This window comes from Camellia sinensis, chromosome 9 (genome assembly GCF_055761805.1).
Source record: "Camellia sinensis isolate YWXY chromosome 9, ASM5576180v1, whole genome shotgun sequence".
In the NCBI taxonomy this organism is placed as follows: Eukaryota; Viridiplantae; Streptophyta; class Magnoliopsida; order Ericales; family Theaceae; genus Camellia; species Camellia sinensis.
Genome location: NC_138969.1, coordinates 124,097,446 through 124,109,735, shown reverse-complemented (window position 1 = coordinate 124,109,735; position 12,290 = coordinate 124,097,446).

Sequence of the window (12,290 nt, the reverse complement as noted above, 5' to 3'; positions counted from 1 at the left end):
AACATTTGGTACACATCCTTTGAAATGTATGCATTGTAATACGACCCTCTTGAGGGGTAGTCGAGGAGTTGCAATTGTAGCTTAAAAGTCAAAAATCCTCAATTCGTTTGTGAAGAATTAATTTAGCTTGACTTTTCAGTTAATTTAGCCTGATTAAATTAGTTTTGTTTAGAAAAAAAAAAAAAAAACTTTTGACTTTTTTTGGTTAGGATGTAACGATTGTGAGAGAAAAAAATAAAATAATTATGGTTTAGACGTGACATTTTAGTTAAAAAGTCAAAAAGTTATTAAAAAAGCAAAAAGCCTATAATCTATATCAAAAAGTCAAAAATTTTCTTTTCTCTCTACTTTTCGCATATATTTTCGTAAAAGTTAAAAAGTTATCCCAAACATACTGATTTTTTTACCTCATATTTTAGCCAAAAAATCAAAAAGTTACTAAAATAACCTGATTCCAAACGAGGCCTTATTGGCTAAAGTAGCCTTCTTTTTCTTTTTTTTTTAATTTTTTTAACATATTTAGGCATTTTAACTCTTTCCAAACAAGCTCTAAAAAAGTTAAAAGGTCACTAAAAAAATTAGAAAGTCAACAAATACCAAAAAGTCCATGTTCATTTTCATTCACTTTACTTTTTGTACATTTTTTCATAAAAAATTAAAAAACTATCTCAAATATATTAATTTTTTTTAAAAAGAATAAATAAATAAATGAATCACTGAAAGGTCTGTTTCCAAACGACTCCTTAACCCTCGTTTGTGATGAACTAATTTAGCTTGACTTTTTAATTTTTTTTTTTGATTATTTTAACCTAGCTAAAAAGGTTGCATTTGGATAAATTTTGACTTATTTATTTTTTTTTTTTCTTGTAGTTGATTTGATGATTGTGAGAAAAACGTAAAATAATTATGGTTTGGATATAACATTTTGCCTTATTAACTAAATTAGTATGTTTTATCATTATTGATTAATTTAGCCAAAATAACTTATGCCAAACGACACTTAAGGCCAAGTTTGGCTATCCTAAATAAGTATACACTTTTTATCTTTTTATATTTTTTCTCATCACATCATCTCTCTACTTTTCTGCACATCTTTTCGTAAAAAGACAAAAAGTACACTTATTTAGGTCATCCCAAACAACCCCTTAAATATGCATAAAAGTTAAAATTTTAAGAAAAAAAGTCATAAATTAACTATTTAAGATAGTTTACCGGTTAAATAAATAAGGGGTAAATTACATTTACCTCCCCTCAGGTTTCTGACAAATACAGGGACCTCCCCTGTGGTTTGAATAATTACAGTAACCTCCCTTACTTTACCTGACAATGTCAAAATTCCCCCAAACCGTCAATTTTGCACAAACAACGTTACTTTCCTATACAAAATGACCATATTACCCTTTTATTTAAGCGCGAAAAGACAAAATACCCTTGATTGTTAACATCTCTTCACCATATTCAACTTTTTTTTTAAATTTGTTTTTCGTTTTTGTTCTCTCTCATCAGATCAAAACGAGAGAGAGAAGCTCCTCCTCGCCGGCGCCATTGGGGCATCTTCTTTCTCTCCTCCTTGCCGTCATCTGTCATTTTCTATCCTCTACCTCCACCTTTCCTCATTCTCCTTCTTCTTCCTCCACTCCCTCTCTTCCGCCGTTCGTCGCCCGCTTTTCTTCTCTCCCTTCTCTTCTTCTTCTTCTTCTTTCAAAACCCTAATCCTAGATCTATGGTTTTGAGAGTGGTGGTGGGCAGTGATAGAAGCAGTGATGGAAACATTGTTGGGTCACAATCTGGGTTTGGGGCAGTTAGTTGCAATATAGATTGGGATCAAAAAAAAAGAAAAAGACGAGGAGTAGGAGAAAGATGAGGAGAGAAAAGGGGTAAGTTGTTTAACAGATTTGTGTGGTGGGTTTAGTCATTTATGTGATATATATATATATATATATATATATATATGTTTGATTGAATAATAAAAAAAAAACAGAGAATTAAAAAAAAAACAGAGAGTTGAATCAGAGAATTAAAAAAAAAAACAGAGAGTTGAATCAATATATATATATATATATATGTGTGTGTGTGTTTGATTGAATAATAAATAAATTAAAAACAACAACAAAGAATTGAATCAAATATATATATATATATATATATATCAAACATAAAATAGAGAATTGAATCAATATATATCTCTCACACACACGTGTATATATATATATATAAATATATTATATTTATATATATATATATATATCTTTATGTATATATATATATGTTTGTTTGAATGAAAAAAAAACAGAGAATTGAATTAATATATATCTCTCTCTCACACACATATATATATATATATATATATATATATGTGTATATAAATATCTTACATATATATATATATATATATCTTTATGTATTTATATATATATATGTTAACATATATATTGATCGTAGCCAATATATGTGATTGAATGGAAAAATCTATATATATATGTTCAATTGTTTTAATATATATATATATATATATATATCTTTATGTATTTATATATATATATATATGTTTGTTTGAATGAAAAAAATTAGAGAATTGAATCAATATACATCACACACACACATATATATACCTTTATGTATATTTCTGATTTTGTGGGAGGTGTTGCAATGGTGAATGGTGCTGCTGGAGTTGAAGGTAAATTAGAAGGCAATGAAGTTGTAGAACTTGGATGAATTAGAAGGTAGTGAGGGCATTTTTGACATTTCATAATCTATAATGAGTGACATCAGCATTATCTGTTAGATCTTTTAACGGCAGTCACGGTTTGGGGGAATCTTGACATTGTCAGGTAAAGTAGGGGAGGTTACTGTAATTATTTAAACCACAGGGGAGGTCCCTGTATTTGTCAGAAACCTGAAGGGAGGTAAATGTAATTTACCCATAAATAAGTTGTAATAAGTATTTAAAATATTGAAAGGTTTAAATTAATTTAATCAAGCATTAGGGGTGGTGGTCACGTGACAATGCATTACGTTCCATATAAGTGAGTCATAATCGAATTCTGGGGGTGCACTGTCTCTACAGAGACACTGCGCTATACTTCGATTAATACTTGGCCCATTTTTTAGAACGTGAATGAAATCTATTGAGTGTTTTGATAGTAGGTTTCTTCTTATTGATTGAGTTAAATCTGGCCGACAACTTGTTATCTCAGGACTAAAACCCCTTAATGTTATAATATCTAATAGAAGAATTTTTTTTGTTAAAAAAAAAAATTAATTCAATCAGTGTCTCAAAATAAAGGTCAAGTTTGGCATTTCCTCAAAAAGTTAAAAAGTTACTCAAAAAGTTAAAAAATTATCACTATTCACCAAAAAAAATGTATTAAAAAATTAATTTTCCACACATCCATACAACCCAGCAATCATGAAAAATCTGGTGCTATGCAGCGTTTGTTGAATACTATTGCACAGTTTGGGTATAATTTTCACACACTGCTGTTCGGCCTGTGGGAGCCCATCACGGGTCCCGTTTTAATAATCTGAACTTTTCAATGTGTAGAACTCATGGAGTACTATATATCTGTAAAAAATCAAATTGATCGGATGTCGATAACTACATGATCAAATCAGTTTTGTATAAAAAAATGGATTGTATTATAATTAACGATTGAAAAAAAAATATCTGATCAACGTGGTTTTGTAAAGGCATACAGTACTCGATGAGTTCTACACATTGAACGGTTCAGATTATCAAAATGGGACCCGAGAAGATCCCCACGGGCTGAACAAAACCGTCCAGTGCAATGCTCGAAAAGTAACCAATAATTTCTTACTATTATTTCGACTGTGCAGATTGTACGGTTGTGGCCCACACATCTCTAATCTTCTCCTACACATTTCTTTATATAATTTTTTAATACATATTTTTTCATAAAAAGTCAAAAAATTAATCAAAACATCTATATTTTTTTTTATAACTTTTAAATCTAAAAAAATAAAAAATACACTTAATTAAAATATTTCAAACAACTCCTAACTTGCACAACACTTTCCATTTATTTATTGGTACATAAATATCATTCAATTACATGTCTAACATGAAATCATAGTAGTAATCTAATCAAAAGCCATCTTCATGAAAGTATGAACATATCATATCCATCATCTTAATTAGTCATTATTCAGGAGAGGAAAAATGGTACGACAAGAAGTGACACTTGACAGTGATAGTTAATGGTCCAAAAGCACTCATGCCTATGCTTTATGACTTATATGTTAGCGGTCATGGGATGGGGGGACACCTTCAACTTGAAGACACATCAGCACCCAATAAGGATCACTTTGGCTTCGTTTGGTAATAAATTATTTTAAATTATGTTTGTCATGAAGATTTGGATTAAATTAAATTTATTTTAGTTAAAAAAAATAAAATAAATTTTTAAGTTAATAAGGTAAAATATCACATCTAAATCATAATCATTTCATTTTTTCTCTCACAAAAAATCAAAAAAATCAAAAAGTCTATCACAAATGGGGTTTTTTAACCCTAGGCTAAAATAGTCAAAAAGTTAAAAAGTAAACCCACATCCCAAACAAAAGTTTAGTAATTTTTGACTTTTTAGATAAAATATGAGATAAAAAAAAATTAATATGTTTGAAATAACTTTTTGATTTTTTATGAAAATATGTGTAAAAAAGTAAGAAAAAAAAAGAATATTTGATATTTTAGTATAGGTTATAGACTTTTTAATTTTTTTAATATTTTTTTGATTTTTAAACTAAAATAGGTACATACCAAACGAGATCTTAGATTCTTTTAAGAATAATTAAGGATCACTAAATGATTTGAAGTTTGCTTATTTTAATAATTTTTTAAATTTTTATAAAAGAATAAGTAAAAATATTAAAGAATCATATGACAGTAAATAAGTGTATTTATTGGATTGCCAAACAACTCATCTCGAATTAGTTCTATTTTAGAATAAATCAATAATCGAATCGATTATTTTTTTGTGCTTGCCCATATATATATATATATATATATATTTTTTGCTTTCTATATAGATTTGAGTGAATTAACACATAATAACTCACCAAGTTAAATGGGTTATGGATGAATGGTCAATTTTACACTTAAAACACACATGTGCCATTCACGTGCATGATTTTTGTTATCTTGGTTTTTTATTAGATTAAATTAATATAAAATTTAAATTTTAAGATCGAAATCGAACTAATTAAAATTATAAAAATTAAAATAAAATAAAATGAGAACTAAAATACATGAACTACCTGCATGAATTATCCTTAAAAAATTCAGTATTTTATCATTATAAGTAAAAATGCCATTAAAATGTCTAAATAATTTTCAATTTTTTTTGTTACAGAATAATTTTCAATTTATTAATATAACAGTGACTCATTCTTTTTTCTTTCTTTATTTTTATTTCATAATAATTAGAAAAGGATCCCCCAATGAGTGGGTCCCAGAGTATTCATTGCAAATAGAAGATAATAGACTTTATCTGCATTTTAAAGAATCTTTAATAACTAAAGTTATGTTTGATTTTGACTTTTTAATTAAAAAAAAAAAAAAAAAAAGTATAAAAGATAAAATTGATTACATAAGTTATTATAATTATTATATTTTCTCTTTTATAAAAGTCAAAAATAAAAATTAAATGAGACTAAAAAAAGCTAAGTTAAAATAGTTAAAAAGTCAAAAAATAAACTATTTTAGATCTTCTCAAATGAAACTAATTAATCACCACCATCTTCTTAAACTTTTTTAAAAAAAAAAAAAAAAATTGTATTTGAATTAGGATTTATGTAAGAATTTGTCCAAAAAAAAAAAAAAAATTGAAAAAGAAAGAAAAAAGTGGCAAAAACAAAAAAAAAAAATTTAAAATAAATTCCCTTTCTTTTTTCTTTTTGTCCAAAATTCGGACTTGAATTTAAATTTTAAATACAACCTAAAACTAATTCAATGTAACATTGTTGTCTTATTATACAAATGCCAACAAAGCTCTTTCTGTTTTGTTTTTGGTCTCACTAGTTTCTTGACAACCAAGACTCAGTGAATGCTGTGTTGTCTATTAGAGATGTCTAAATGTTACTTTCATTGTGTTTGGAATCACCCATGCAATCTCTCCCCTCTTTTTCCCTCACTTTTAGTCTTTTTTTTCTTCTCCATTTTGAATTTACAAAAACATAAAATAAAAATTTCAAGTGAACATTGAAGAAGATGGTGCTCAAGCTTCTAGTGATCATCTGAACTCAGGTATGTGGTGTGACATCTACTAGACAACTCACTCTTTATGTGCCCCTTTTTTTTATTTTTTATTTTTTAATTATTTGATCATCTCATGGACAAGTACTTGGTAAAAGTGCTTCTTTTAGTAGACTTAGGAAGTTTTTTCTGATGAGATTATTCATTTTCTTTTTGTCTCATAAATTGAATCAAACCAAACTCTACTGAATAATTTCATAAAAATATTTAACTTCAAGTTGAATCAATTTCTATCGATTTGGAAAAACCAAATCATAAATTGTATTTGTGTTTGTATTCTAGATTTGACCCCAAATCGTGAAGATAAAATAATATTGATCTCAAATGGTAAACAAAAATATAAGATTCACTCTAAAATCTTATCTTTTATAATTTTTATTACTTTGATGGGGTCACATGAAAAATGCCGCTAAAAATTTTAAACACGTTATAATTATCTAGTTTGTTTTATTCAATTTGATGGGGTCAACTAATTCTATATGCTTATCGTATCTTATGCTGCTATTTGTAAATATCTTAGATTCAATTTCCTGTTGATATTGTATTCGATCTTGATTAATATATGTAATTTGTAGGTGTTTACAATTTTTTGGATTTATTTTGCATGAATGGATCTACTATAATCCTATCATAAAATAGATTCTTTGTAAAAATAAAAAATAAAAATAAGATACACTGTAGTTGATGGCATCTTCTACACAAATGTATGTAACAAGAAAGGACGATTGGGATTGAAAGGGTTACACCTGAGAATGGAAGAATATAGACTCCTTTGCTTACAAAAATTGTTTTTTGTTTTCTAAAACTAATCTATTTGGTTTCAGTTTTTAAAATTTATTTTTTAGAAAATTTGATTTTTTCATTTTTTGTTTTCATTAATTTTTTTAATATTTTAAGTAATTTTTTTAATTTTTAGACACACCTAACATAAATATACTTAAAGATATAATATTTGTGAAAAAAATCTTTAAAAAATTTACTAAATATCAAAAATACAAAAAAAAATGAGAATTCAGTAAATTTTTCATATTTTTGTGTATTTAATAATTTTTTAAAATATTTTTTTCATAATATCTTACTATTTAGATATATTTAAATAAGGTGCATTTAAAAAAATAAAAAAATATATTTAAAATTTGAAAACTATGCACTAAAAATAAAAAAATACAAAAAATAAAACATCAAATTTAAAAAAATTAAATTTAAAAAATTGAAAGTCAAACCGACTGAATAATAAAAAATGTAATAATTAGACGTGATGCCCTGACTGTTGTGTTTGTTCCTGTAATGTTAGATGTGACAGTGTAATTTGTGGGGTTGGAATGAAACATAGGCTCTTCCTGTAGCCATTCAACGTAGGGAAAATTACAAATCAGGCCAATTTTGAAAAAGTAATTATAAATATATAAAAAAATTTATGATTTTAATAATTAAAATTTAGAAACTTCACTATAAATCTGAAAGTTTTTTTTTTTTTTTTTTGTTCATCTTTCAACTAATATGTTATTTTCCCTTTTAAGTTTTTCTTTTTATTTTGATATTTGAAACTAAAATCCAAGTAAACATTAGTGAGATTGGAATTACTATTTGATTTTTTAAGAAGATGGTTAAAAATTAATTTTTTAATTTTTTTTTTTGAAGAAACGTATAAAAAATATGAGAAATAATGTGACTAAAAATGAGTTAAAAATTAAAAAATGACTTTCAACCATCTTTCTAAACTAGCTCAAAATTAAATGAAATAATAATTCTTTAAACTTTCTTATAAAATGATAATTCTCTTAACATAATGAAAGATGATTTCATTGCAATTGATTTGTCATTATATTTATAGTTCAACCAAACAATTCCAATAAACACTACCTAAGGGTTGCTGTCTTGATATGCGAGTCCACACTATGATTTTTTTTTTTTTCATTTTTTTTCGCTTATTTAATTGGTGATTTAACAGGAGAGATATTTGGGCCTCGTGGCTGACTTTGGGCATATGTTGAGGATCCAAATCATTTGTTTTTAGGGTCTGCTAAATAGATTGTTTGGGAAGTTATCATTGTTACGTATTTTTGTAATATATATTACATGTTTTTATAATAAATGTTATATATTTTTAATAGAATTATGATAATTTATGATTCAGAAATGAAGTTACTCATTTTGTTGTAATAGTACTCATTTTTGTGGTAATGTATAAACAAAATGTGTAAGATTATCAAAAAAATACGTAATTTTATTTTTGAATCATAAATTGTCATAAATTTATCAAGAAAACATATAACATTTGCCATAAAAATGCCTAACAGATCCCACAAAAATACATAACAGGGGTACATATGTCTATTGATGAGTTTTCCAAATTGTTTATGTAAAAAACATTAAATTAATTAGATATTGATAACCATATAATTGGATCATATTTATTTTACAAAGATGGGAACAAAATGATTTTAAGAATAGATTGTCCATTTATTATGTCCGATCAATCTAATTTTTTTTGTATAAATAATATATTCAATAAATCTCACATAATGAACGGTATAGATCACAAACTAAAAGGCACACACCTCTCCAGTTGGATCACTAATGAAAGAAAAGCTTATTCTCTTTATTTATCTATTTATTTTTGTGTATATGTAAATATGATTATGATGGTTGGTTAAGTACTTGTCCTTTATTTATTTGTTTGCTAACAAGTTATGTCAACATCTTAAAACATCTAATTTAGTAACAAGTTATGTCAACATCTTAAAACATCTAATTTAGTTATTAAACATTTGAAATTCCTGGTTTTGAAAGCACTCGATAATTAGGATGTATTTATAGTTTTATTTTCAGTTCTCATAAACATGAAAAAACAAAAATATGAAAACAAATTCAGCAAATTGTTACAAAACTTCATTATCATATTTTTCCTCTTAAATTGTTTTCTGAATTTTTAAGAATTCTTTTGCAAAAAATTAAAAGCTTTTTCTGTTGGGAAGAGGTTAAAAGCTAGCTTACTGTTTTGGTTCTCATCACCTCTCTATTTTTTTATATGATTTTTCAAAAATATTCAAAAAATTAATTTTTAACCCATTTTTCAAAACAATCCATTATTCTTTTAAGAGGGCAGCTTGTCTCCAGTCCATAAATGGATTGGACAACGCTGTTAGGCCTATGGGGCCCAACATGGGTTTTGTTTAGATGATTTGAACCGTCAATGTATAGAGTTCGTCAAGTACTTTATCTTTGCAAAAAATTACGTTGATCGGATATCGATAGCTATTTGATTGGATTAGATTTTTATCAACAATTTATTTTGAAAATTATATAGACTATTGATAGAAATCTGATCTAATCAAGTAACTATTGATATTTGATCAACATGATATTTTATAGGGATAAAATACTTGACGAGTTCTACTTATTGATGGTTTTGAATTATTGAAACGGAACCCGTGGTGAGACCTCACGGTCCTAAAAATATGCTTCAATCTAATTACGGATTGGAGAGAAACCTAACCCTTCTTTTAATTTCTAAAATAAAAAAGTAAAAAAAAATTGGTTACATTTTTTCCTATTTTAGGTCCAATTGCAAGCAGTACATGAGCAAGGTAAGTTTTTAGTATTACTCTTTCAATGAATAGGGAGAGTAGTACCAACTAGGTTAATATTTAATATCTTTCTGACAGCAGTAACGTTACTAAATTTAAATATTAAATTTTAGAAATGTGTTACCAATCAATAGATAGAAGACAAAATGTTTAGACCTTAAAAAAAAAAAGATATAAGACAAAATATATTGTTTATTAACCCTTAACACATGATATATTAATATTCACGATTAAACTTTATTAAATTTGAAAAAATAGGACATTTTTTTAAAAATAAAAGTACCTATAAAAATATATATAATTATTTTAAATTTGTTAATTAATACACTTAGGCCATGTTTGTTTGGGTGGACATGAGCTTCGGATTGGACTAATAATCCAATAAAATTATTAATCCGATGTTTGGTTAAACAATTGAAGTACGGACTAATTATTTTAAACTTACTATTAGTTAAGATAGGATAGATAATCCAACGAATTCGTAGTCGTAGGACTATTAGTCATGGGAATGCTAATCCAGTCCGCCCAAACAAACATGACCTTAGAAGTTGGAATACAATATATAAGTTTCTAATTTGTTGAGTGTTGCTTAGGCCTTGTTTGGCAAGTGGTTATTTTAGCCTAAAAGTCAAAAAGTTATTAAAAAAATAAAAAAGCTAACAACTTATATAAAAAAGTTAAAGATTCTTTTTTCTCTCTACTTTTTGCACATCTTTTCGTAAAAAGTTAAAAAGTTATCCCAAACATACTAGTTTTTTTCACCTCATATTTTAGCCAAAAAGTTACAAAATAGCCTGTTCCCAAACGAGGCCTTAGATTGATTAGTGATTCTTTGTTGATTTTTTTTTTTTTTTTAGTGATTAATTTTTTTTTTCCCCAAAAAGCTCAACACCTTAAGGTTTGGAAAATACTATGGTGCTCACCTTTTAAAATGTGTATGTGTCATATGTACCTTTAAAAAAAAAATGACATAATTTAAATTTTGAATCATAACTTAAAAAAAAAATCATAACTAAATACAACTTGAAATATAATAAAGGAACTCATGAATTACAACTAAATAAGAAAATTGATCATAACTAACAAAGAAAATAGTATAACTAGAGGTGTATATAGTACACATTTTTGAAATTATGTATATTAGAATTTCTCTTAAGTTTTACTTGACTAGAAGGATTAGATTTTTATTTTTATTTTTATTTTTATTAAAGACTAAAAAAAGCTTTAAAAATTGAGTTTTATTGACTTGTTTTTTGGTAACTATTTTTGAATTTTTTCAAAAAAATTTATTTTTTTTCAACTTTTCTACACTAAAAGAATTTGAAAAGTAAATTTTTTTAACAAAATTTTTAAAAAAATACTGAAGACAACAAAATTCGAGAAAAAAACACGACTTTCTTGCTAATTTCAAATTCACACTAAAATGTATAGTTGTTTTACAATTATTAATTCAATAGTTTTATTTGTAATTTTCTTGTATAGCCAAAGTAGGTAGCTGACCTAACACTGTCTGTCCGTTAAAAGAAGACAACGTGACCCATTAAACACTATGGAAAGAAAAATTATTTGGTGCAGTAAACCCCCTTTGCAAATAAGTTATTTTAATTATTTTATTAAAATATAAGATAAAAGAAGTTGTTTGAGATGTCTTAAATAAGTATAATTTTTATTTTTTAGATTAAAAAATTGAGGAAAAAAATATGGATGTTTAGGTTAATTTTTTGACTTTTTATGAAAAAATATGTATTAAAAAATTATATAAAGAAATGTGTAGGAGAAAATAGTGTAGTACGCCATATGGATGGGCAGTGCAGCGGCTTGGTGAATACATGGGAAAAGATTGTCTTCTTTAAAGGTTATGATTGGACGGTGTTGTTCGGTCCGTGGGAGCCACCACGGGTCCCTTTTTCTAATTGGAACCGTTCAATGTGTAAAACTCGTTGAGAAATATATACTTGTAAAAAATCACGTTGATTGGATATCGATAGCTATCTGATGGTGTTAGTTTTTTTTGTCAATTGTTAACTATAACACCATCCATTTTTATATAAAACTAATTTGATCATATAGTTAGTGATATCCGATAGATATGATTTTTTTATAGACATATAGTACTAGACGAGTTCTACATCTTGAACGGTTCAGATTATCAAAACGGGACCCATGGTGGCCTTTACGGGCCTAACTTTACCATCCAATTTAGTGAATGTACACATGTAATTTTTTTTTCCTTTCATTGAAGCTGGCCTGATGTCAGTACATTGATAGGCCAAAAAGTTGATTTGTATTTAATATTTATATATTAATTTTTTTATATATTTTTTTGGTGAATAGTGATAATTTTTTAACTTTTTTAGTAATTTTTTAACTTTTTTTACACTTGTCAAACCAGTCCTTTAGTATGTTTGAAATAATTTTTTGATTTT